Below are 27104 nucleotides of genomic sequence, written 5' to 3'. Positions count from 1 at the left end.
GTTGGTGGGAAGTTAATTTTCTCTCCGCTCTCTGAAGCGTAGACAAGAATTTAATGATTTAATCATGATTGTTAGCTCTTTTGCAATCAATTTGTAATGATTGTGTAGAAACTCTCTTCAAGGGAAGCTGCATCTGGGAAGAGTAGGCAAACAGCCGGCTTGGAGGGTTGATTATAAACAGTATCGCATGGCTCTCGAGCCCATTAAAATAATCTCGGTGATGACGTCCTGAGCTTCACGCCACAGCTGAGTAAGCTAGAGAAGCGGCCTGAGTTGTGGTGGTTTTTGTTAGATTTTTTCCCCCCAACTAGGTTTAAGCAACAACTGTAGGATTATCTTGAAAAGTTAGCTAATTCCACTAATGCACTGATATTAGAAGCTGGAATTCATCTTGATAGCATCACTCACTCGAGAGAGTCTTGGCTTTGATATCTCACTTTAAAAGTTCATTATTTCAAGAAGCAGCAATCATATCAATAGTCTACCGATATTGTTGGGAATATTCGAGGCTGTACGTAGAAACCGGAGAACCCTGCAGGAGGTGCTGTGCTTGCAAACTTGGGGTCAAACAGAAGATTTCCATTGAAAATGCCTATTCAAATTCAGGCATGTTCCATGCTTGCTTTTTTTTTCATTTTTCCCAAAATCTAAATTGTGCTCTTTCAATCATGGCCTGAATGTTTGGGAGCATGAATGATTTGCTTAAATGCCTCCCGGCATTTGTTGTTTCAATGCTTGAAAAAATGTTGTTGTGTGTATGTGTATGTATTTACCTCTTAAACTGCAATAAGGCTCCAGGAAGTCTTAAACTATGTAAACACACTTCACTATTCTCCTCCAGATGGATAAGTTTAAATAGGTCACAAAGATTTTGAGAAATACGCTTGGCACCTCTGCCTTGGAACGTTCGCTTGAATAAATAGGTATTTTTTTGAGCTTTCAAAAGATCTATGAGCTATAACTAGAGATGGACACGAACCAAAATACGAACCAAAATTAAGCATGAACCAGGCTGGTTCGTGGTTCGCGAACCAGCGGTTCATCAAAGCACATTTCTGACGAACCACCACGAACTTTAGGCTGGTTTGTTTGGTTCATTTTTTGGTTCATCACTGCAGATAGCCTGGTGCTGATCCATCAGTTTCCTAGGCAACAGGGGATGGACTTCCTACAGACCTTCTGCTGACCCGGAAGGGGCTTTCTGCTGGCCTGGAAGTAGCCTTCTGCTGACCCGGAAGTGATGATTTGCTGACCTAGGTATGATGTTTTCATGAACCAAACGAACCAGTTCATGAACTGGAGCAGGTTCGTGAAAGTTCGTGGTTTGTGGTTTGTGAAATGCGACAAACCACGAACCGCACAGTTCATTTTTTCCCCCCGGTTCATGCTTATCGCTTGATATAACAACAACAACATTCGATCTATGTATCGCCTTTCAGGACAACTTAACATCAATCAAAGTGGTTTACAAAATGTGTGATTATTATCCTCACAACAATCACCCTGTGAGGTGAGTGGGGCTGAGGGAGCTCCGAGAAGCTTTGACTGACCCAAGGTCACTCAGTGGCTTCAAGCAGAGGAGTGGTTCTTCAGATTAGAGTCCTGCCACTTTTATCTACTACACTACACTGATGAGCCTTCAGAGAATAATTTTGGAAGTCAGCTATTTTGGAACATTGTCCCTTTTTAAGAACCATCAGTGGGACTTCAGTGGTAAGTTTAGATAAAGATAAACCTAGATGAACATCCCAAAATATAGATCCCACCTCTGATATTTAACTTTAACATTCCAGCGGAATGGTTCCGCTTATAGGGAATATTTAAGAGTTTTATTAGGCTTCATATGCCATAGTTCATATCTTCAGAGTTCCGTGTGTACTCTGGAGTTCCATGGTCTACCATTCGGATGAGTATTTCTCAATGATCGCACTTGTTTCCATTCAATATAATGGGTCAGCTAGTCCCCTGCAGGCTTTCTGTATCTAAACTGAATTCCTCTGGAGCCAGTATATTCTCCTGAAGATGTGTGACAGGAAGAATCAGATCATTAATGGATTAAGTCTTCTGAGAGTGTGACATTTGACATCTCTGCCTTCAAATGTTAACTTGAATAAATAGGTCTTATTGAATTTTGATGAGCCTTCAGAGAGATCCATGGACAGCTATGTATTACGGACAAAAGATCTAAACCCAAAGATGCCATTCTAAAAGGACTCAACAGTACTAATAGCAGCACATCTACCAAGTCATAATGACTCCCCCCCACCCTGTTTAAATTCATTTGATCAGCTGTTGGGCCCCCTTTAATAGAATCTTTGGAGTGGCCTGGCTACCCATTTTTCCATCTTACATGGAAGACGGGCTTCCCTTTTCTGGGTTTTAGTTTTTGGGGTTTTGAGGGTGTTTGATTTTCCTTGTTTGGGGGTTGCTTACCAGAGTTGAGTCTCAAAGTCTCCTAAAGAGACTAATTTAGCATCACCCTGTTGCCCTGAAAGGTTTTTTTCTTGCCTATTTAATGCCTCAGAAGAGCTTTCAAGTGGTCTTTGATAAATCATTGTAAGTGTTATCCTAGGCACTCAATAGCTGTACCTGCTCGAGAGTCTCTTTCGGTTCCCAAGACAGCCAGTCCCTCTTGCCTGATTTTACCAGTGACAGTAATTCATTCCACTTGAGCTGAGTAGCTTATTTCACATTTATTTGCCCATTATGAACAGTGTCAGTCTACTAACCCTCCAGACAGTAAATGGTTTGGGGGAATTACACACACACACAACAAATATTAGGCTAAGGGGTAGAAAACACCACCAAGAAGAAAATAGAAGCTTTGCATGTGGAGCCCAAATAAAAACACAATGAATAAATGATGGCTTAGAATTATCTCAATCACCGGGTATATGCAAAAATCAAAGGTGCGGCATAAACTTGTGTTATTCCTTTGACAATATGCCGCGTGTATTCTGTCTCTTTTTCTCTTTCTCTTTCCTGCCATCCAGTTTAGCTGCTTCAGTGTGGAGTTAAATAAAATATTACCCCCATCAGGTCAAGAAAATAATTAGTCCTGCATTATTGCCTCCCTCCTCAGCAATCAGACCTGACCCATATGTATTATGCATGTCCAGTACCTTATACCTCAGGAAAAGAAAGGCAGATGCGTATAGAGTTTTGTGGATGGATGCGTTTGGCTTGAATACAATATCTCGAGACAGAGAGCACAGTAAAAAACACCCCATTTTCTGGATACCTGAGCTGCCACTTCACTGTGACAATTAAAGTGAGAAGTGTGAGGTTTTAGTGATCAAATGAGCTGAGGTAAAAAAAAAAAATTAAGGGATCGAATGACAGCGTGTGTGAAAAGAATATATTAAAAAGAGCATTTAAAATGGCTTCCATTTAGTCTGGAGCTCATTTCCAGATACCTATACGGGACTCTTTTCTCTCTCTCTCTCTTCAAATCCTTCCTCAAGAACTCCATCAACTGTTGGACTCTGGCCGTCAGTCCCCCCCCCCCCCCCACGTAAATGAACTCAAGTTTAAGTATGGTGGATCAGATGATACAAAGGCAATATGTTCCCCTGTGAGTTGTGGGGAGCAAAGTTTGGTGTAGTGGCTAAGAGCAACACAGGATATGGAGGGGAAGGTCTGTAAAACAAGTAACAAAGCAGAGGACATGACGTCCAAGCAGACCAAATCCTCTTGAAAAGCAGGCACGGAAGTTCAAAACAATGTACACTCAGAGAATCCACAAGTTCCTTTTTATTTCAACTTTGTTCTTCTCATTTCCAACGTTATAAATTTAATCCATATTCTGTCATGCAGTATAATCGTCCCGCCGTGCTGCCCCAACTGGAGCTCCTGGTGGGAGATTGGCAACGGGTTTGCAAGCCTAAGACCTATTCTTAGACTAAGGTGAAAGGAAAACTATGGAATAGAGCTTAACAAGTAGCCACAACGAGCAGTTTGAAAGGCCATGAAGAAGCGGTGGTGGCAAAACGGAAAAACCGAGGCTTGCAAACCTGTTGCCAATCTCCCACCAGGAGCTCCAGTTGGGGCAGCATGGCGGGACGATTATACTGCATGACAGAATATGGATTAAATTTATAACTTTGGAAATGAGAAGAACAAAGTTGAAATAAAAAGGAACATGTGGATTCTCTGAGTGTACATTGTTTTGAACTTCTGTGCCTGCTTTTCAAGAGGATTTGGTCTGCTTGGACGTCGCGTCCTCTGCTTTGTTACTTATAGAGGCTAAGAGCAACAGGAATCTAATCTGGGGAGCCTAGTTCAATTCCCCACTCCTCCACTTGAAGCCAGTCACAGCTCTCTCTGAGCTCTCTCAGGCTCACCCACCTCACAGGGTAATTGTTGTGAGGATAATAATAACACACTTCGTAAACTGCTCTGAGTGGGCATTAATTAATTAATTTATTTTATTTACTTAAATTTATAGTCCACCCTCCCCAACCAAGTGGGCTCAGGGCAGATCACAACAATTTAAAACACACTACACAATTCATCAGCAGTAGCAATTAAAAATATAAATAATACATATCATTCATTTAAAACATATATTAGCACCATATAAATACAGCTATCAACAATAAAAACATAGCAGCACGTTATACATTCACCTATCACCGTCTATAGAGCAGATTACAGCAATCGTATAAAGATGTGAGATGACTTTGGGTGGGAGGGCACAGAATCTCACCCCCACACACACTAGGGGGGGAGGGGCACCGCCCAGCATCACCCACATGCCTGGCAGAACAGTTCTGTCTTGCAGGCCCAGCGAAATGATAACAAGTCCTGCCGGGCCCTGGTCTCGCAAGACAGAGCATTCCACCAGGTTGGGGCCAGGGCCAAAAACGCCCTGGCCCTGGCTGATGCTAGGCGGGCCTCCCTAGGGCCAGGGATCTTTAACAGATGTTTGTCGCTCGAGCAAAGAGTCCTCTGGGGCTCATATGGGGAGAGGCGATTAAGTTGTCCCGATGGGTGATATATAAATCACATGTTGTTGTTGTTGTTGTTAGGGGGAACCTCCCTGGCCTGTTGTGTTTGCGGCCTACAGTTGCCAGACTAACCCTTGCAACTTGTGGAAGGACTGAGGGAGCGGACAAGGAAGTGTACATGTGATGGCAGTAGCAATATCAAAATGTCACTTCTGGGTACAACACAGAAGCAGTAAAGGGTCGCTCTAGGAATTGCTAGAAGCTCTATGATAAACCATAGCATTTCAAGTGATTTCTAGAGCTACCCTTTTCTGGACTGTTTTTAAAATATTATTTTTGTCCCACCAACCCACAGAGCAGCAGCAGGCAATGGGGCTTCTCAGAAGAAAGCCTCCCATCATAGAAGGACGCCTGGCTAGCAGTCTGCCCATTTTTAAGCATTTACATGGGGACTAACTTTTCAAATCGTACTGGTTACTGCACAGTTTATTTGAGAAGCTGGACACACGATTTGTATAGGCATTTTCTGAATTAAAATTTTAAGTCCTCCAGAAGGAAGCAAACATACTGGGTGGGAGGAACAGGTTATCTCTACATTTGATCTGGCCATGTACATATTTGAAATGCTCTCTCTAAATTTGTTTTATGTTCTCTTCAAATAAATCTGGACCTTTTGCACAAGAAAAATGCTAGACCATATAAAGGTCTGTAAGAGCCATCCTAAGGAAGATATCTAAGGGTCTCAGGGTGTGCTAAAAATGGCTAGGAGACCCCCCCCCCTCAACAATGTTACAGTGTGCCTAAAGAAAGTAATGTGTGCCTTGTTGTCTGGGTACTCAGAGTCTCTCTACATGAGATGTCTCAGTGTGTTTCATCAAGAGTAGTTTTAAAAGTATAGTTTTAAAAGATGGAGCCGGCAGAGATCGCTCCTCAAAGGGTTCGTGAATTTCAGCTTCACCACCTGAAGGCTCTGTCAATTTCACCTCTCCAGTCTCAAACTGTGTGGGATCACAACCAGAGGGCAATGAGGAATGGAAATGGGCCGGCGCAGCCTTCCAGTGCTGGGCTTGGACCCAGAAAGGTTCTAATGGGCTGAAGTTTCCCTTCTGGCATTTCACAGCCCCTTCACATAGCTCTAGTGTATAGAAAAGCTTTTGCCCTGTTGCCACCTTTGTCTTTTTAAACTACCCTTCCCGGCTAACATTGCGTTTCCCAACACATGTTCTTCACATGTCAGATGTCTCATGTAGAGAAACTCTCAGAGGTTGTGGCACTCAGGGTTGTGGCCATGCCTTTCACAAAAAACAACAACAACATACTTGGCCCTGTGAGAAGCCATCAGATCACTGACAATTCAAAATCATGTTTCTGTCTGATGACAACCAACCACCTAACAACTCCAAACCCTTCAATCGGGAACAGATCCAAACCAGCCATTAAGAGGACACAAATAAGTCCTTCGGCTTCAAGAGCATTTGTCTTAAGTAAATAATAATAATTAGAGTACATAACTGCCCAGAATAACATGCAGTGTGCCTGGCCGAATACAAGCTGTTTTTCTACCAACCTTTTTGTTTGCCAACACATTCGCAGATAATTGTTGCAGGGAGCTTTTTTGGTGGGGAGGACAACTTCTAATAATTCAGTTCATACATTTCAAAGCAAGAAAAGCAAACAGCTCTGCACTTAACATTTTCATTTTCAATATAAAAATAATGATGGGAGTGTGAAGGAAAGAGAGAAATATTTCCCTGAGAACATTTTTGGTTATCCTAATTTCCATCTTTTTTGCTCTTACTTATTGATGGCAAAGACTATTCTGCAATTCTGCACAGCCCAGGGGTGCCACAATGGTGGGCACACTTCTGAGTGCCAGCTGGTCCCTGTGAAAGAGCACCTGAACCACAGACACCCTCCCTCAAATTCCCCCACCACCTACAGAGATGGCTGGCCAGCCAGCCCCATTGTTCCCTATGATGGGAACCAACTGCACAACAAAGAATAAAACAAGAACAACACAAAATAAAGTTTTAAATTTTTTTTTCTCCCTTCCAAAGTACAAGTAGGCAAAGCATTATGACACATTACACCAGCAGTCCCCCACACAGAAAAATTAAAACAAAACTCACTTAACATCAGAGAATCACAAAGCACAATTCCTGTCAAAAACACTTTATTTCTTGAACAGCTTTAGGTTACACAGCAGGGGGGAACACCAAAGGGCATGGCAGCACTATCTTACACAAAAATAACACAACTCACTTAACATCAGAGAATCACAAAAACACAATTCCTGGCAAAAACACTTTATTTCTTGAACAGCTTTAGGTTACACAGTAGGAGGGCACAACAGGACATGATAGCAATGTACTACAAAAAATAATACAACCCACTTCACCGTTTTTGACAGCAATTGTGTTTGTGTGATTCTCTGATGTGAAGTGAGTTGTGTTATTTTTGTGTAGTACACTGCTTTCCTTCTCTGTGGTGCCTTCCTACTGTGTAACCTAAAGCAGTTACAGAAATAAAGTGCTTTTGACAGCAATTTTTGGGGTGATTCTTTAATGTGAAGTGAGTTGTGTTATTTTTGTGTAAGATACTGCTTCCATGCCCTTTGGTGTCCCCCCCCCCTGCTGTGTAGCCTAAAGCTGTTCAAGAAATAAAGTGTTTTTGACAGGAATTGTGCTTTTGTGATTCTCTGATGTTAAGTGAGTTGTGTTATTTTTGTGTAAGATAGTGCTGCCATGCCCTTTGGTGTTCCCCCCTGCTGTGTAACCTAAAGCTGTTCAAGAAATAAAGTGTTTTTGACAGGAATCGTGTTTTGTGATTCTCTGATGTTAAGTGAGTTTTGTTTTAATTTTTCTGTGTGGGGGACTGCTGGTGTAATGTGTCATAATGCTTTGCCTACTTGTACTTTGGAAGGGAGAAAATAATTTTTTTAAAACTTTATTTTGTGTTGTGCTTGTTTTATTCTTTGTTGTGCAGTTGGTTCTTCCCGGACGTCCGGGAAGACGGAGGCATTTTCCCATTGAAAAGCCGAAAGAAAGCCGAAAGAATCCCGAAACGTTTCGGCTAGGGGTGTGCAAGCCAAAAATTTTCGGCTATAGCCGAAAGTAGAAAGCCGAAAGAAGATTCTCTATCGTTAAAGCCGAAAGCCGAAACAAGAATCTCTTTCGGCTTTCGACTTTCGGGATTCTTTCGGCATTATTTCGGCATTCTTTCGGCTTTTTTCTATGGGAAAATGCCTCCGTCTTCCAGGACACCTGGAGGAGGCATTTTCCCACCGAATAAGCCCAAAATTGGTGGGGACCTTCCTCTAACCCTTCTATAAGAACCACCCAAGTTTCAGACAGATTGGACTTTGGGGGGCCATGTTATGGCCCCCCAAAGCAGGTCCCCCCATCCTCCCATAAGAAAGCGAAGGAGCAGCATATTGTTAGCATGCTGCTGCTCATCTTTCTTCATTATTTCCTATGGGGGAAAATGAAGAGGCAGGCTTCCTTTGCCAGGGGTGGCATTTTGCATGCAAAATGCCCCCTTACCCTCAGGGGCCCTTTTCCCACCCCTCCTCCCACCCCCCACCAAGGCTCAGCCTGATCCCACTTGGGGGGGCCATTTCATGGCCTCCCCAAGTAGGTGCTCTAATCTCTACCACTGACAGCTGGGGGAGGCTTGTGTTGCCAGGGGTGGCATTTTGCATGCAAAATGCCCCCCAACCCTCTGGGGCCCTTCTCCCACCCCTCCTCCCACCCCCCACCAAGGCTCAGCCTGCTCCCACTTGGGGGGGGCATTTCATGGCCTCCCCAAGTAGGTGCTCTGCTCTCATCTCTACCACTGACAGCTGGGGGAGGCTTGTCTTGCCAGGGGTGGCATTTTGCATGCAAAATGCCCCCCAGCCCTCTGGGGCCCTTCTCCCACCCTTCCTCCCACCCCCCACCAAGGCTCAGACTGCTCCCACTTGGGGGGGGCATTTCATGGCCTCCCCAAGTAGGTCCTCTCAGCCCCTAAAGTCCACCCCTTACAGCCCCACACAAACCCAATTCCCCCCCAGCTGCCACACACAGACCCAAATCCCCACATTAGCCCCTCACAGACCCAAATCCACCCCCACCTGCCCCACACCCATAACCCCAGGAACAGGCTGGCAAAGGCCAGCCCTCTCCCTTTGTTCCCTATGCTGGGAACTTCTAAACTCTCTTTCCCTGGGCAATTCTGCACAGCCCAGGGGTACCACAATGGTGGGCACACTTCTGAGTGCCAGCTGGTCCCTGTGAAAGAGCACCTGAACCACAGACACCCTCCCTCAAATTCCCCCACCACCTACAGAGATGGCTGGCCAGCCAGCCCCATTGTTCCCTATGATGGGAACCAACTGCACAACAAAGAATAAAACAAGAACAACACAAAATAAAGTTTTTAAAAAATTATTTTCTCCCTTCCAAAGTACAAGTAGGCAAAGCATTATGACACATTACACCAGCAGTCCCCCACACAGAAAAATTAAAACAAAACTCACTTAACATCAGAGAATCACAAAACACGATTCCTGTCAAAAACACTTTATTTCTTGAACAGCTTTAGGTTACACAGCAGGGGGGAACACCAAAGGGCATGGCAGCACTATCTTACACAAAAATAACACAACTCACTTAACATCAGAGAATCACAAAAGCACAATTCCTGTCAAAAACACTTTATTTCTTGAACAGCTTTAGGCTACACAGCAGGGGGGGAACACCAAAGGGCATGGAAGCAGTATCTTACACAAAAATAACACAACTCACTTCACATTAAAGAATCACCCCAAAAAATTGCTGTCAAAAGCACTTTATTTCTGTAACTGCTTTAGGTTACACAGTAGGAAGGCACCACAGAGAAGGAAAGCAGTGTACTACACAAAAATAACACAACTCACTTCACATCAGAGAATCACACAAACACAATTGCTGTCAAAAACGGTGAAGTGGGTTGTATTATTTTTTGTAGTACATTGCTATCATGTCCTGTTGTGCCCTCCTACTGTGTAACCTAAAGCTGTTCAAGAAATAAAGTGTTTTTGCCAGGAATTGTGTTTTTGTGATTCTCTGATGTTAAGTGAGTTCAGTTGTGTTATTTTTGTGTAAGATAGTGCTGCCATGCCCTTTGGTGTTCCCCCCTGCTGTGTAACCTAAAGCTGTTCAAGAAATAAAGTGTTTTTGACAGGAATTGTGCTTTGTGATTCTCTGATGTTAAGTGAGTTTTGTTTTAATTTTTCTGTGTGGGGGACTGCTGGTGTAATGTGTCATAATGCTTTGCCTACTTGTACTTTGGAAGGGAGAAAAAAAAATTTAAAACTTTATTTTGTGTTGTTCTTGTTTTATTCTTTGTTGTGCAGTTGGTTCCCATCATAGGGAACAATGGGGCTGGCTGGCCAGCCATCTCTGTAGGTGGTGGGGGAATTTGAGGGAGGGTGTCTGTGGTTCAGGTGCTCTTTCACAGGGACCAGCTGGCACTCAGAAGTGTGCCCACCATTGTGGCACCCCTGGGCTGTGCAGAATTGCCCAGGGAAAGAGAGTTTAGAAGTTCCCAGCATAGGGAACAAAGGGAGAGGGCTGGCCTTTGCCAGCCTGTTCCTGGGGTTATGGGTGTGGGGCAGGTGGGGGTGGATTTGGGTCTGTGAGGGGCTAATGTGGGGATTTGGGTCTGTGTGTGGCAGCTGGGGGGGAATTGGGTTTGTGTGGGGCTGTAAGGGGTGGACTTTAGGGGCTGAGAGGACCTACTTGGGGAGGCCATGAAATGCACCTCCTAAGTGGGAGCAGTCTGAGCCTTGGTGGGGGGTGGGAGGAAGGGTGGGAGAAGGGCCCCAGAGGGCTGGGGGGCATTTTGCATGCAAAATGCCACCCCTGGCAAGACAAGCCTTCCCCAGCTGTCAGTGGTAGAGAAAAGAGCACCTACTTGGGGAGGCCATGAAATGGCCCCCCCAAGTGGGAGCAGTCTGAGCCTGGGTGGGGGGTGGGGGGAAGGGTGGGAGAAGGGCCCCTGAGGGCTTGGGGGCATTTTGCATGCCAAATGCCACCCCTGGCAACACAAGCCTCCCCCAGCTGTCAGTGGTAGAGATTAGAGCACCTACTTGGGGAGGCCATGAAATGGCCCCCCCAAGTGGGAGCAGGCTGAGCCTTGGTGGGGGGTGGGAGGAGGGGTGGGAGAAGGGCCCCTGAGGGTGAGGGGGCATTTTGCATGCAAAATGCCACCCCTGGCAAAGGAAGCCAGCCTCTTCATTTTTCCCCCATAGGAAATAATGAAGAAAGATGAGCAGCAGCATGCTAACAATATGCTGCTCCTTCGCTTTCTTATGGGAGGATGGGGGGACCTGCTTTGGGGGGCCATAACATGGCCCCCCAAAGTCCAATCTGTCTGAAACTTGGGTGGTTGTTAGAGAAGGGTTAGAGGAAGTTCCCCACCAATTTTGGGCTTATTCGGTGGGAAAATGCCTCCCCCAGACGTCCGGGAAGACGGAGGCATTTTCCCATTGAAAAGCCGAAAGAAAGCCGAAAGAATCCCGAAACTTTTCGGCTTTTTTCTTTCGGCTACCCGAAACGTTTCGGCATTCCCCGAAACGTTTCGGCATTCCCCTAAAGAAGCCGAAACACTTTTGTTTCGGCATTCTTTCGGCATTCTGAATGCCGAAACGCACATCCCTAGTTTCGGCTTTTTTCTTTCGGCTCCCCGAAACGTTTCGGCATTCCCCGAAACGTTTCGGCATTCCCCTAAAGAAGCCGAAACACTTTTGTTTCGGCATTCTTTCGGCATTCTGAATGCCGAAACGCACATCCCTACACCCCTACTGTTTTAGCGATAGACCATGACGAGTAGATGTTTTCAGCTGCTCTTGAACTATGTGGTAGTTTTGGAAAGGCAATATAAATGTCTGTTAAGGGGAGGAAGACCACCGTTCTCCTCTTGCATGTGGCATGATACCAGCTCAGACCCCCTCCGCTATGTTAGCCCAGCAAGCCTCTAAAAGAACATTCATGCTCTCTTATTCAGAGCTGTTCTGTATTACCTATTCATCAAAAATGTGGCTTTTGTGCATTTTTTATTATAAGAATCAACATTACCAATGTTAATAAAGCGAGGGCTTCTTTTCTTTTCTGAGAAATATAATCTGGAAAGACATCCTTTCTTTGATGTTTCTGAGCCACAACAATATGTATTTGAATGTGGATAAAAGGCCGTCTTTTAACAGGAGATCCTCCGAGTCATTGCTGATGAAATTCAAGAGTAACCTTTTAGGATCGGGGGGGGGGCGGAAAGATGTTTAAAAAAATGCTTGTGTTTTGGGGTGGAGAGGAAAATGCCACGTGTGACAGAAAAGAGATGTTTTCTCTGATTTTTCTCATGTTGTTTGTGACAGTCCCTTTTTGTGATACCAGCCTAGTGTTTGAATCTGGACTTTTAAAATAAATAAGGAAGAGAAAGCTGCTAAAGCAGGACTGGGGCTCCCTTCTAAAAGACGTGGCACGAAAATGCTCCCCGCTCTATGTGAGAATTAAATATCCTACCCAGTTCATTACCTCAGTAGTCCCAAAACTGAGGTGGTCATACATGGCTGCATGTTGCAACGCACTGCCAACAGCCCAGGCGAAGGGCCTCTTCCTCAAGATATCATCAGATCGACGCTTCTGCAACTGCCCTTTGGCTGAAGTTGACTCGCTATCCCATATTTTCTTTCACTGTCCAAAGCACGAACTAGCCAGAGAGAGATTCTTAAAAAAAAAAGGCTACTGAGACTTTCAAACATCTCTGACACCTCAGAATTGAGACTATTACTGAGTAGCCTTTGTAAAAACTGCATTGTAGACGTGACAACTTTTTCTTTAACAGTTACTTTTAATTCTTAAACTTTGTTAGTGTGTATAGCCTATGGGTGGTTAAGCTGAATAAACTGAAACTGAGTAAGAGAAAGGGTAGAATTAGTGGCCCCGTGCATTTTCATCATTTTAAGACTTCTAGTTAGAGTAGCCCTTCCTTCATGGGCCCCCCGCTCCTACTTGGTGGTAAACCAAGGGGGGAAACCAGCATCGCACCAATGCCAGGATACCACTTCCAACATGCCAACAGCCAGTTTGGTGAAGTGGTTAAGATCGTGGGACTCTAATCTGGAGAGCCGAGTTAGATTCCCCGCTCCTCCACTTGAAACCAGCTTGGTGACCTTGGGTCAGTCACAGCTTCTAGCTCTCTCAGCCCCACCCACCTCACAGGGTGTTTTGTTGTGAGGATAATAACAACATACGTTGTAAACTGCTCTGAGTGGGTGTTAAGTCATCCTGAAGGGAGGTATATAAATCGAATGTTATTATTATAATATTATTATTATTTATAACAGAGTAAACAAACACACATACACTGGAAATGTTTTGAATGTTATCCTTTGTCTTCTCACTGTTCAGGTAGCAATTTTATGAGTATCTGTAATGATTTCTGCTGGGTTGTTCCTCACCCCCTCCCCAGCAGACTTTTTGACCATAATGAAAGATTCCAGGTTTCTACCATCTAAGCAACAGTGCCTGGAGAATACAGATTTGGAAGTAAAACAACAAAGAAATCGAACTGGTCTTGAACTTGACTTATAAAAATATATGTGGTGCTGTCTGGTGGGTACATTTTCCCATTTCCCTAACTGAAGATACATTTGGCTTCGTGGAGTGGACTTCAGTGACCAAACTTAATAACCTCTCTTTCCTTACTTTTCACTCTGTGGCCTTCTCAGCATAGGAAATGTACTAAGATTCTACAGAGTAAACATGAATGTATTACAGTGAGATCTGTTGTGTCTGGAGATAGATTTTTACAAAACCTTTAAATTCTTAAATCTGTATTGTGGTTATAAACTGTTTGAAAAGATTTAATGTGAATATTATGAGCTCGCCTGCACTGTACTGACGTGTTCTATGTTGTTTACAGTTCTGTTTCAAAAATTTGTTATAAAAGAAGAAAAACTTTTGAAAATAAAAAGTATTAAAAAAATCAGAACCAAATGGTTCATTTATATATAGACCTAGACAAACTCTGGGCCAAGCTACACATGATGAATGACACTTGAACGGCAAGTGGATTGAGTGGAGGGCAAGTGAACAGGGAGAAATACACTTGCTGTTCAAGTGTCATTCGTCACTTGTAGCTTGGCCCACAGTCACAAATTGGAAAATATCCTAAATTAGCTTAGCTGTTTATCTGTAGTGGAAAAGATGCAATAAGAATGCATGGCTCTGTTTGATTTTTTAAAAATTGTACACGTGCTATTTGCCGCCACTTTTTCAATTAAGCCACATTTTTTGTGTCTGCTATACATTACCATAGCACACACGCATTGATGAAACACCACAACAATGGAGCTCTGGAAGGCAATGTGGGGTGTGCGACATATTGTTTGGAGAGGAACTTGAACTCTACTGTTGAAACGATGTCCTCACCTCATTTTCGAACCCCAACAGTCCACTTGGGACACTTGAGCAAAAATTCTTGGCTCTCCTTTAGCATAGATGACCGGTGTAAATCAAACATGTCTACATTCAGTCAAATGATCGCATTACATATCTGCACTGTAATTAAAAACAACTTTGTTTCATGCATGATAAGGAGAGGTAGTTGTGGCATTTTTGCTCAGGTGAGGTGAGGATTTATCAAGGCTCTTTAAAATGTTGATATCTCGCACTTCCTCGCTCAGACTGATCCGATGGCTAAATCAATTGCTGGGGTGATGCCAATAGGATGGAGATCAATAAGCATGTAAAATTTATTACATGCTTTCACCGGGCAACATTAGATTGTGTAGTTTATGAATGTGTCTCCTTCTGGGGCTCTGAGTTCCCTTTGGCCTAAAACGTGCATTCTAATATTATAGCTTCTCTGCAAGCTATTAAAATTTCACGAGCTGTAAACTGAATGTATTCCAGTTTCCATATTTGAAAACACTGATACCAAATGTGTGCTTGATTTTCCTCTTTTATTAATGACTGGGAATAGTTATCTCCATTTTCATAAACACTGACTTTATAGCAAGTTCCTCTAGATCAGGACATCAATGCAGCTGCTTAAGTGTAAGCATGTGCTTATTAATTGTAATGAAATTTAGCTTTATGCTCCTATGCTTCTTCTATTCGTTTTAAGGATGTTCATGCAAGAGAAATTCTGCAGAGCAATTTGAACCAGATTTTACATAATTGTCTTATACGATGCAGTGGATGCTCGTAAAATTGACTGTGCTTCTATGAATTAGGTCCTCCTTAGTTTCTGTTTCTTGGTCACGCTGGAGTGTGACACTACAGCATAATGGAGCCATGGCATCTGGCTTTTACATATATTTTTCTGATAATAATAATGTTGAAGAACAGAAGCAATGGTAGTGAAAATGGGAATAGGATACACAGGACAACTTTAGAGCTTTGAAGGTTAGTCTCTCTGCACAAGATGTCTTGGGGATGCTCAAGTGACTGAGGGCAGGGGCTTTTTTTCAGTGGGAACGTGGTGGAACGGAGTTCCAGCACCTCTTGAAAATATTTGGCAATAATGCGTGAAAATAATATTATTTCAAAGAATCCCATGTGTTTCTTCCTCATTTCCCTCTTGAGTTCCACCACCTCTTTTCCCAGAAAAAAAACCCTGCTGAGGGCCAAGCTACAAGTGACGAATGACACTTGAATGGCAAGTGGATTGAGCAGAGGGCAAGTGAACAGGGATAAATACACTTGCCATTCAAGTGTCATTCGTCACTTGTAGCTTGTTCCTCACTTTCTATATGGTCTTATATTCAAGTGTACTCTGTCTCCCTAGCAATGTATATATATCCACAATGGGAGAACAAGTGTAAGATATTTCACCTGAGCGTCCCTGTGCAAGATGTCTTGTGTAGAGAGACTCTTAGGGCCAAGCTACACATGACGAATGACACTTGAACGGCAAGTGTATTTCTCCCTGTTCACTTGCCCTCCACTCAATCCACTTGCTGTTCAAGTGTCATTCGTCATGTGTAGCTTGGCCCTTAGAGCTAAACTACACAAGACGAATTAAACGAGGATGCTCAAGTGGACACAATGTTAGCCAGGAAGTGTAGTTTGAATGTCACCTCTCTCTACAGAGCCGGCAAAGATTGCTCCTCGGAGAGTTTTTTTTTAATTTCACCTCTCTACAGAGCCTGCAAAGATCGCTTCTCAAGGGGTGTCTTAATAATTGACAGAACTTTGGGGAGGTGAAGAGGAAATTAACAACCCTCTGCGGAGTGATCTGGGCCAGGACATTCCTGAAGATTTGGGAGCTATGTCTGAGGAGGAGAGAATTTGAGGAGGAATTTCACCTAGAATCTATGATATACCATAGAGTCTGCCTTCTGAAGTTACCATTTTCTTCAAGGGACCTGATGTCTAGGGTCTGGAGATCAGTTGTAATTCCAGAAGCACTCCAGTTGCCACCTGGAAGTTGGCACCTCATATCTGCAGCACTGCCTCTGCTTACAGGTCCCCTCAATTGCTTGAGTTCCTGCTCACTTGTGCTTTGGAATGAGTTCTAGGGAAGGCACAAGTTTCCGAGCCTGTGAAAAGCAGAGCTCTTTCGGCATGCCTTCTGTAGTCCATGTGTGAAATTTCTGGCTTCCTTTCTTTTATCTCTATTTCTACCAATGTGATATATAGAATTATCTGTATTTCTACCGATGTTTGTAAATTTAATATAAGCTGCTTTGAGTGTTGTTGGCCAAGACAAAAGCATGATTTAAAAAAAAATACTTAAGAATCTGGAAGCAATTCCCAGGAGATACCTCTGTCCGCACAAATATAATTCCCAAAAGAAGTTGTTCCAGGGTATTAGAAAATTTTCCCCAAGTTCCAAGAGTGTAGGATGGTATGTCCCAGGGTTTTTCTTCTTGAAAAAGAGGTAGCAGAACTCTCAAGACAGAAATGAGGAAGAAACACACGGGATTCTTCCAATTTTAGTATATGTGCTTTGAAATAATATTATTTTGATGCACTATTGCCGAGTATTTTCAAGAGGTGCCGGAACTCCGTTCCACCGCATTCCCGTTGAAGAAAAGCTCTGGTATGTCCATTTCTACCATGTGATTTTGAAATGTGTTGTTGGCACTGGACTGGAATGCTTACTTATTTTGTGTGATTCAGTTGTCGTCTTCTGCACAATAATCCTGTTTATGTCAGACAACCAAGCCCGGAGGAGACACCATTCAAACAAAAAGAAAGGGGAAGGGGGTGTTGAACACCATAACGATTACTCTATTGATAGAACAATTGCAGAACAATTGGGATCTCCTGTCCAGGATGTACCAGTAAATATTCTACAAAGGAAAATGTTAGAAACATTAGTGGTATGCAATTGTCATGTTTCATTTTCATTTTGCGCTGACTTCCATTTCCTTGTGTTTTAGCGCCATCACATATGCCAGTCTTTAAAAAGCCTTTTGTGGGATGTTTTGTCACAAACAACCAGCCCTAAAAAGCTTGAGGCGTGCAATAAGCAATGCATTTTCATTAAAAAATCATTGCAGAGGCATTTCCCTCCCCCACTCTCGTCTTGTAAGATAACACAAACTTTTTGTAGCCAGCTGAATTAAGAGCAGAGACGCCTGGGATCCACCCATCTTAGAAGAAGAAAGACTTCCACGTTCCTGCAGCTTTGACACACATACACACAACAAATCCCTTGTTTTATTTCACTTCTAACTCACAATTCTTTATAACATTTTGTTTCCTTGTACTGTATTTTTGTGTGTAAAATGTACACATTTTGATTTTACATGGGGGTCAGGAAATAAGCATATGTATATTGATGATGTACATTTTACATCACAAATACAGCGTAAAATGAGTATAAATGCCCTACAACAGGGGTGGGCAAATTGCAGCCCGCGGGCCACATGCGGCCCGCTACAGAGCCACATGCAGCCTGCCAAGACAGTCACCTACCGGACGTCTGGCACCGAAAGTTAACTAATGAATGCAATCATTTAAAAAGGTGCGGCCCTCCGCTAACCTCTGCTCCCACAAAGTGGCCCCCGAGCCAAAACAATTGCTCACCCCTGCCCTACAAGATACACAGTACAAACGAGCCTGCAAAGCCAAGAGCCAAAAGTAGCAAAGTGAGCCCTTGACAAAATGTATGAATGCACATGAAACAAATGGCAATAGGAAACATTCACTCATCTCTGCTTTGGAGGAGCTAACAGAAGAACTTGAAGGGTCTTCTGCCCTCGCTTCTCCCTCTCTCTGTTTCTCCGTTGCTCCCATCCAGATGGAAAAAACAAACACTTTAGAACAATAGCTCTTCGCTTCAGCTGCCTGACATATGGTACCACATAATCTCCATTTCATTCTGCTTGTGCCAAAAAACCAGCCTCAAAATGCAAAAGGGTGAATGTACACTGCTGCGGCAATGCAGCAGCTGTACCGAGTGTATCTAAATCTGTGCCGATGTTTACAAATTCTTTATCTTCTTTTTGATAATTCCTTTATCTGATCATTAATTAGTCTGTGGTTTCTTTCTCTCCCCTTCCTCTCCCAATCCGTGTTGTTTCAGGCTTTGTTTACATTAGAAATGGCTAAGGTTGCCAGGCCACAGCCTGGAACCCCCGGGAATATTTGGGGCACATATTTGGGGTACTCCGGCATTATGCTGACACCCAAAATCACTTCCGGCAAAAACCAGAAGTGATGTCATGATGTCAGAAGGGATGCTCTAGGAGTTGCAAAAACTCTGTGGTTCAACCATAGAGTTTTGGGCAAATCCTGGAGCACCTCCTCCCCGACATCGCCAAAGCACTTCCTGTTTTTTTCCAGAAGTGGTCACAATTTGCCCTTATTTTTCTCCTGCAAGTCATTCAGGTGCCAGCAGGCAACAATAGGCATTGGCAGAAGGTCTCCTTACACAGTGAGAGACCTGGCAGTAAATGCCCCAGAGTTATTTGTTAGTGTGTCCCATCCATCTCCCATGGAATTCTGAGTAGCATATTCAAAGTTTCTTGCAGATTATTGGCTGGGCCTGGAGCCAATCAGCTTCTACTTATTTTTTTAATCCATCTTCAGGTAGTAGTGGTCTCCTTGACCCATTTTACAGTGAAACTAATGGGCTTAGAATGGAGTAACTCTGCATAAGGTTGGCCTCTTGGCTCCATAACAAGTGAGCGAGAAGCATTAAGTAAGGTTAGGTCTGACCAACCCAAAGTCATCTAGTTGAGCTTGATGATTAAGCAGTCATTCAAACCCAGCTCTCCCTTACCATAGGCCTACGCTCTAACAATTATACCTCACTGATGTTCAGTGTCTGAGCTGTATGAGGTTCTTTCAGGCAATGTTCTTGTGCCTGAAAGGGAGCGGCCGAGAAGATGAATGGAAACAGCAGCCTCCATTTGTGTTCTTTATGTAAATCAGCTTTCCTAGGATCATCTCTGCCGTCAACCTGACATTCTTTTCCCGATTCTTGCTCGTTTCATCTGTTTGAGAAGAAACAGATACATCGGACAACTCCATAGTTTGATCACCAACATGGATCCTATGACAGGTTCTGAATTTGCCACCTGTTTGCTAACCCCACTGGGGCAAACAACAGTTTCTTGGGATCATTTCAGGCCAGGAAAGCAGCACAGGGTGAAAGGCTTCAACCTCACCCCAACCCCCAGCATGGTGGTCCAATTGGTCCAGACCTGAATCAGGGTTCCACTTCTGGTTGCTGTCTTGGGAATTATCCCGGTCTCTTTGGTCTTATCATAGAGAATGGGGAAATTCCAAGATCATTGCTATAGAGGTGACATCACTTCCAGGTGAGTGACACCACCCTGTCAGAGATGATCCCCCTCCCCATGCTCCACCCTGAAAAAGGTCCCAGGGGTTGCCTGCAAAAAGGGCTGGGGATCCTTACTTGGCATTGCCTTTGTAAACTGAGCTCTCTTTGCAGAACTTGTCTCCTAGCAACAAATTAGCTGAATGAAAGGGCTGCTTTGCCTATGCAGAGACTTCTGGAGTGCATTTCCTTTAACAACAGCAGCAGCAGCAGCAGCAGCAACAACAACAACAACATTCAATTTATATACCACCCTTCAGGACAACTTAATGCCTACTCAGAGCAGTTTACAAAGTATGTTATTATTATCCCCACAACAAAACACCCTGTGAGGTGGGTGGGGCTGAGAGAGCTCTGAGAGGGTAAGCTGCTTCAATTCATTCTGCTGCTTTATTTTCATTCCTGACTCGTGAGTGAGTGAGTGAGGGCCAAGCTACACATGACAAATGACACTTGAATGGCAAGTGGATTGAGTGGAGGGCAAGTGAACAGGGAGAAATACACTTGCTGTTCAAGTGTCATTCGTCATGTGTAGCTTGGCCATGAGAGAGAGAGAGAGCAAGCTGAGCTGCTGGGCCTGGATCTCCAAAGGAGGACGGTAAGCTGCTTCAATTCATTCTGCTGCTTTATTTTCATTAATGACTAGTGAGTCAGTGAGTGCGTCCGTGCAAGTAGGGCAGCTGGGGCTGGCTCTCCAGAGGAGGGTAAGATGTTTTGAGTTCCTTCTGCTTTATTTTCAGGAAGTACCTCGAGATTTTTGGGGACAGGGGCCTGAGGGGTGGGTGGTGCCTTCTGACACACTTCCGGTGATGTCAGGGGATGTGGCAAATGCTAATGAGTTATGCTAATGAGTTAAGCTAATGAGTTCCTGCAGTTCTTTTTCTACCAAATGACCCCTGATCATATGAATATGGTCCAGATATGAATATGCTGTTTCAGCCTGTGTGGTGAAAAACAAGCCTGAATTTCCGAAATGTTGTTATGAAATTCAGTGCCGTCCCCTCAGCTGCTTTAGTCACTAGCCTTCCATTTTGGCTAAACCAGATCACTAGCTAAGGAACTGGCCTTCTTCCCATTTGGCTTGTATGTCTTCTAACCAGTTTCCTTTCCTTGTAACGCCTGTCCCGTTTGCACGTTGTCTGGCCCTTCACACATGCACATGCTATACTGACCCCCTTCTCCTTCCACCCTGTAGTACGGTAGCAGGATTTTTAACAGAAAGATTACAGTAAATTTGTTCTCTGGTAAACTTACACCGAGCGAAAGGAGCAGAAGGCACTTCCACAAACCAATAATGACTGTCTCTCTCTCCAGTGTGGCTCACGTATCACTGGAAATGACAAAGTGGTTTTGAAGCCTGCAAGAACATCAAAGGTTTTATGTTTGTTCATGGTCTCAGGCATATGGGAGCTGGTGTTCAGGGAGCCTTTATGAAAGTCAGAGTTGTTTGCCAACTGGAACGGATGAAACCAAAATTGGATCAAGATGCAGATGGAAAGACAGAATGTTGCATGAAATGAAAGATTAAATTGGATCACTGTGATTCAGCGTCTTCTTTTTTTCTCAGGGAATGGGAGGAGTAATACCCCAAAAATCCCAGTTAGGATTTTTTTTAAAGGGGGTTGCATTTAAAGATGGCTAACACCCATCCTCTCAGTTCACTAGTGCTCTGTGTATGACACTGGATGCATTGAATTCAATGTGCATAGAAGGGGAGCATCCCCAGCCACGTACAATTGCCGACTTACAATCATGCAGTCTATGCACACAGGATATTCACAAACTGGGCATAGACAAGTAGTTTGACCAATGCACTTGTGTGTGCCCCCTCCCCGGGTGTGAATTGATTCCCATGCTTAAAATGACACATGCAGCAGGTGACAGCATACCTAACCAACTTGATAGAACTTTCGGCAGAGCAATGTGCATCGGTAACGCCATATTGCTTTTCTTGCCTGACCAAATACACGCAGAGAGATGCTGTCCTTCGACATCATCCCCATTATCACAGATCATAAAGGCTCAAGCATTGAGCACTGAATAACAACAACAACATACCATTTATATACCGCCCTTCAGGACAACTTAACGCCCACTCAGAGTGGTTTACAAAGTGTGTTATTATTATCCTCATGACAATCACCCTATGAGGTGAGTGGGGCTGAGAGAGCTTGGAGAGAGCTGTGACTGACCCAAGGTAACCCAGCTGGCTTCAAGCAGAGAAGTGGAGAATCAAACCTGGCTCTCCAAATTATATTCCTGCCGCTCTTAACCACTGCACCAAACTGGGTCTCACTGAGAGGGTTAACCCCTTGATCCCTGGTACCACTCAGCCAACAGTGGCGGAAGTACGTGTCTCTCATCTTCTGATGCCTCAGGGTGCTCACCAATCTAATTAAACCACAATCACTAGCCCTCACAAACCCTGCCAACTCCAGTTAGGAACTCACTACCCCCTCAGGATCAGGCCTAGTTAAATACCCCTATTGCTGTCACACTCACAACCCATGTAAAGGAGGTGAAAAAAGATTCCATGCGTAAGCCAATCAAAGAATGTCTACTCAGCCCTGAAGCAACTGTGTGTCAATGTGGCAAAGTGTGTCAGACTAGGATCTGGGAGAGTCGAGTTCAAATCCCCGCACTGCTTGTACGTTTACTCAGTGACCTTCGGCCAGTCACACATTCTCAGACTAACCTACCTCACAGGTTATTGTGAAAATAAATGGAAGAGAGATGAACAATGGAAGCTGCTTTGGGCTCCACTGAAGAGAAAGGCAGTGTATTAATGAAGTCAATCAAACAAGCAATCAAACAAACAACTGGCTAACACAACAGTGTCGCTATAGGGTGACAGTCAGGTGGGGAAAGGGTGGCAAATACACTGAGCAAACTGCTTCTTTGTTTTTAAGTTCTTCATGGGGGCTTCTTGCCAAAAAACTGACTTGCAATGGAAAGGAACCCCATTGTTGGAAGAGGAGGATCCAGCGCTGTCTCTCTTCTCAGGTTTCAGAGGGGGACAAACCAAAGAGTTAGAAAGATAGAGAGGTCAGGGCACTCTGTTTACTGTTTACTGCTCTGAATGTCCTTTAATATGCAGATTGCTATTCTCAGGATTTCCTCCGTCCTGACTTCCTCCCTCTCTTTTCTTCTCTTCCTGGCATTGTTCCAGGCAACACCTCTCTCCTCCTCCTCCCTCCATCTTGGCAGCATGGATGCAGGCCTTGTCCTGTCATCCATGTCCATCCTTAGACTAGATAGGTAGTTAGGATCTGTCTCTCCTCCTTTCCTATCAGAGTATGGAGTTCCTGCAATAAAGAACTCTTATTTCTTTTCTAAATATAAACCAAGTGTATGTTTTTATTATTTTCTCTCTGGCACACACACCAGCCAGCAGAACGAGCTCACAACCACCTATAATCACACTTCCTATGTCACATGATAGACTCTGCTAATGACCCAAACATAGAATCCTTTAATTAGGTTTCTGGGGCCTACATTATGATTTATTTATCACCCATGACCCTATAGAAGCAGAATGAAGACACACGAAGAAACATAGAGCACATGGTGGCACATGAAGCAGCTGTCCATGTGACGCCGTTTTCCAACATCTAACTTGTGAAAAGCATCTCTTGTTATCTGTGGCTGTTTCATTTCCCAAATGTTTGCATAGAACATTCAGTAGAAAAAAAGATCTTTTTTTTTTTATAAAAAAATACCTATTTAAAGAAGACGTCTCTATAGGGATGGGTAATCCCCTAGAACTTCCCTAGGGTGGCCGGAGCCCACAGCACCATTAAGTCGGGCTCAGTCAATCAAAGCTGAAAAGGTTCTCCGGCACATATTTTACCATATTAATTTGAAATGCTTTTTTTATTGCAATATAACAGGATTTACTTTAATTGAAATGGCCAGATGGAGTGTTTTATTTTTAGTCACTTTAGAATTGGTTCAGAACCCCCTAAATTATTACACTGTCATTACTTTAATTTATGAAGAGTATTTAACCAACCTGTGAAACTCTAAGAGTGATTTAATTTTATGACAGACGATTCCTAGAATATATATTTATCTCTCACATGTGCGTCTTATGTTCCTTAAATTAAATACACTAAATATCTTTTTTTATATAAAAAAAAAGGATTTAAAGACAGGCATGATTTTTCTCAGCTGGAGTTTTTAATATTAATTCCTGCTCTTGGCAAATGACACGGCTTCTGTGGGTGGGCTGTGCTTTTAATTCTTGGAATATATTTAGTTTGTGTTTTATCTTGAACTGATGGAGAAACATTCGCATTTCAGGAAGTAGAGACAATAAAGTGTAGTGGCTAGAGTGTCATAGATGGGCTTGAGAGACCCAGGTACCAATCTAGGAGAGGGCATCTGGATATTTCCAATCTGAAACAGTGCCCGAAATTCCCTATTTAATTTTGAACCAGAATTTCGGGCACTGTTTCAGATCATAAATATCTGAATACAACCCCCCTATTCCAATCTCTACACAGCAGTGATAACAAGTGTATGTCCTTACATCAGTTTTTCTCAGCATAACCTATCTCAGAGCCAAACTACAAGTGACGTCTTACACAGGTTGGACACTAGTCGGCTTCCCTCAAGTTTTGATGGGAAATGTAGGCATCCTGGTCTTGCAGCTGTAATGGAAAGCCAAGCTGTAAAACCAGGACGCCTACATTTCCCATCAAAACTTGAGGGAAGCTGACAAGTGTCCAACTTGTGTCAGGCGTCACTTGTAGTTTGGCTCTCAGAAAGTTGGTTGTGAAAGCAAAACAGGAGAGAGAAGACTCTTGTATACTGCCCTGAGCTTGTAGGAGGAGGAACAAGATAAAAACCTAGTTGACAGACATATATATGATTGTGGTGAGAAGAGGACCACAAAACTACAAAGACTTAGTGGTCATCTGGCATTCTGGGGCCTGAACTAGTCTCGAAGCAGCCAGTTCTATTTCTGACTGACCTAACTTGTGGAAGTTGAATTTGAAGGGGGAAAAGTTGCTGGCAAATGGAAACCAGAGTTTGAAGAGAAGCTTCTCTCTGAGTGTGTTCAGTAGGTCTGTGAAGAGGCGATGTATAAGATTTTCAAATAGATCATTGTCTCTGCTCTGATGTTCCCATCCAAGTAGGGTTGCCAGCTCCAAGTTGGAAAATTCCAGGAGATCGGGGCAGGGAGGGGGGGGGGGGGTGAAACCTGTAGAAACCTGGAGAAAGTGGGGTTTGGGGAGGGAAAAGACCTTGGCATGGCATAATTCCATAGAGTCCACCCCCTCCCCAAAGTAGCCATTTTCTCCAGGTGAACTGATCTCTGTGGCCTGGAGAACAGTTGTAATTCCAGGAGATCTCCAGCCACTACCTGGAGGCTGGCAACCCTACATCCAAGTCTGATTCCAGTTCCATGAAATAAAATGGAGGGAGGTTAAAAAAAAACCCACTCCAGGCAGAGGCAAAGAAGGAACCAAAATGCTGTAAACAACCTCCCCCTCCCCCTCTTGCACACACACACACAATTAACATCATTCTACATTCAGGATAGGATCTTTGGAAAGGGAGGAGAAAGGAGCAAAGTAGGATCTTAGGGGGGCGGGGAGATAAGTCAGCAGGAATGAAATTCTTCCTCTCAGAAACTGCTCTGCCCACCCCACGTTACCATTACTACCACCCTCCAGGACTGTCACAAGTATTGCCAGACCTGACACACCTCCCTTTGTCTCCATCATCACCCCAACACAATCTGCAACATTTTGTTGTGGGCGAACTCTTGTCTGTCATAGTTATTAGCACTTGTATTAACAAAGCCGGTAGTAGTTTTGAAAGGCATCCTACGTCAATAGTGGCTCTTGGACAACTCTGCTGTGATTAGCTACTGGTTAGAAAACAAGGTTGCCAACTCTGGGTTGGCAAATTCCTGGAAATGGGGGAGAGAGTAGGGTTGCCAGCCTCCAGGTGGTGGCTGGAGATCTCCCGGAATTGCAACTGATCTCCAGGCAACAGAGGGCCAAGCTACACATGACGAATGACACTTGAAAGGCAAGTGGACTGAGTGGAGGGCAAGTGAACAGGGAGAAATACACTTGCCGTTCAAGTGTCATTCGTCATGTGTAGCTTGGCCCAGAGTTTCCAGAGTTCCAGAGTTCCCCTGGAAAAAAATGGCTGCTTTTGAGGATGGACTCCATGGGATTACACCATTCTGAATCCCTTCCCATCCTCAAAACTTGCCCTCTCCAGGCTTCACCCTCAAAATCTCCAGGAATTTCCCAACCTGGACCTGGCAACCCTAGGAGAGAGCCTGAGAAAGACAGAGATTGGGAGGGGAGGGGCCTCAGGAAGGTAAAAAGCCAAAGAATCCCCCCTCCAAAGCCACCATTTTTTCCAAAGGAACTGATCTCTGTAGTTTGGAGATACTGCCAAGTGATCGCCAGTCCCCGTCTTGAGGCTGGCAACTCTTTTGGAAAATTACATAACGGTCTCAGAGACAGGGGTAAAAATACATAGTAGGTCCAAAATCTCCCTGCAAAAATCAAGTGGAGCTTTAGAGATTTCTGCTGAGACTTACCCCTGTCTTCGTGGTCCTTTCCCCTCAGTTAAAAACGTATAGGACTCAGTTAAAAACGTTTAATGCTTAAGAGAAGTCAGTCCCTGTGGCTAAGAGCAAAAGCAACTTTGGATGGGACGACTCAATCTCTGCTCTGATATATTCACTGTAAATTGCATAAAGGGGGCAGAGTATCCTTGCATAACAAGGGGAACGAGGAGGGGGGGGGACGCTTTCTGTCAAAGGGATGATGAATGATCAAGCTTTCCTGTTAGGCCTCAGGGCCTGACTCTGCTGCTGTTGTGGGGTTTTGCTTTTTGTAGGCTCTAAATGCACTGTCAGATTGATGCCAGGGGGAAAACATACGCTTGTGACTCCTTAGCGCCATGGGAGGAAAGGGGGAGGAAGACATTCCAAGCATTACCACACACTTCCAACGTGCTGTGTCATATTTCCTGTAAGCGCCATCCATGTTTCTGTAAAGCATCCCGGTCATTATGGGTTTGTGGCTTTGTCCTGCACTAATGTTCTTTGTCGTATGTTAACCAAGAAAACAAATGCAAAATGAAATGGAATGTTTATGGTACATGACCAGTTGGCTGACTTGCAAATCTGGTTTGGGGCAGGGGAGTTGGCTTGCTTTCCACTCTGCATCCGGCACACAAATGCCATTTATAGATCAGTCCATAGGGTTGCCAGCTCCAGGTTGGGAAATTCCTGGAGGGTTTTTTTGGGGGGGAGCATGAAGAGAGTAGGGTTTGGGGGAGGGAGGGGCCTCAGCAGGTTAT

Source organism: Eublepharis macularius, chromosome 16 (assembly GCF_028583425.1).
Source record: "Eublepharis macularius isolate TG4126 chromosome 16, MPM_Emac_v1.0, whole genome shotgun sequence".
Classification (NCBI taxonomy): Eukaryota; Metazoa; Chordata; class Lepidosauria; order Squamata; family Eublepharidae; genus Eublepharis; species Eublepharis macularius.
This window is presented reverse-complemented; position numbering follows the sequence as displayed.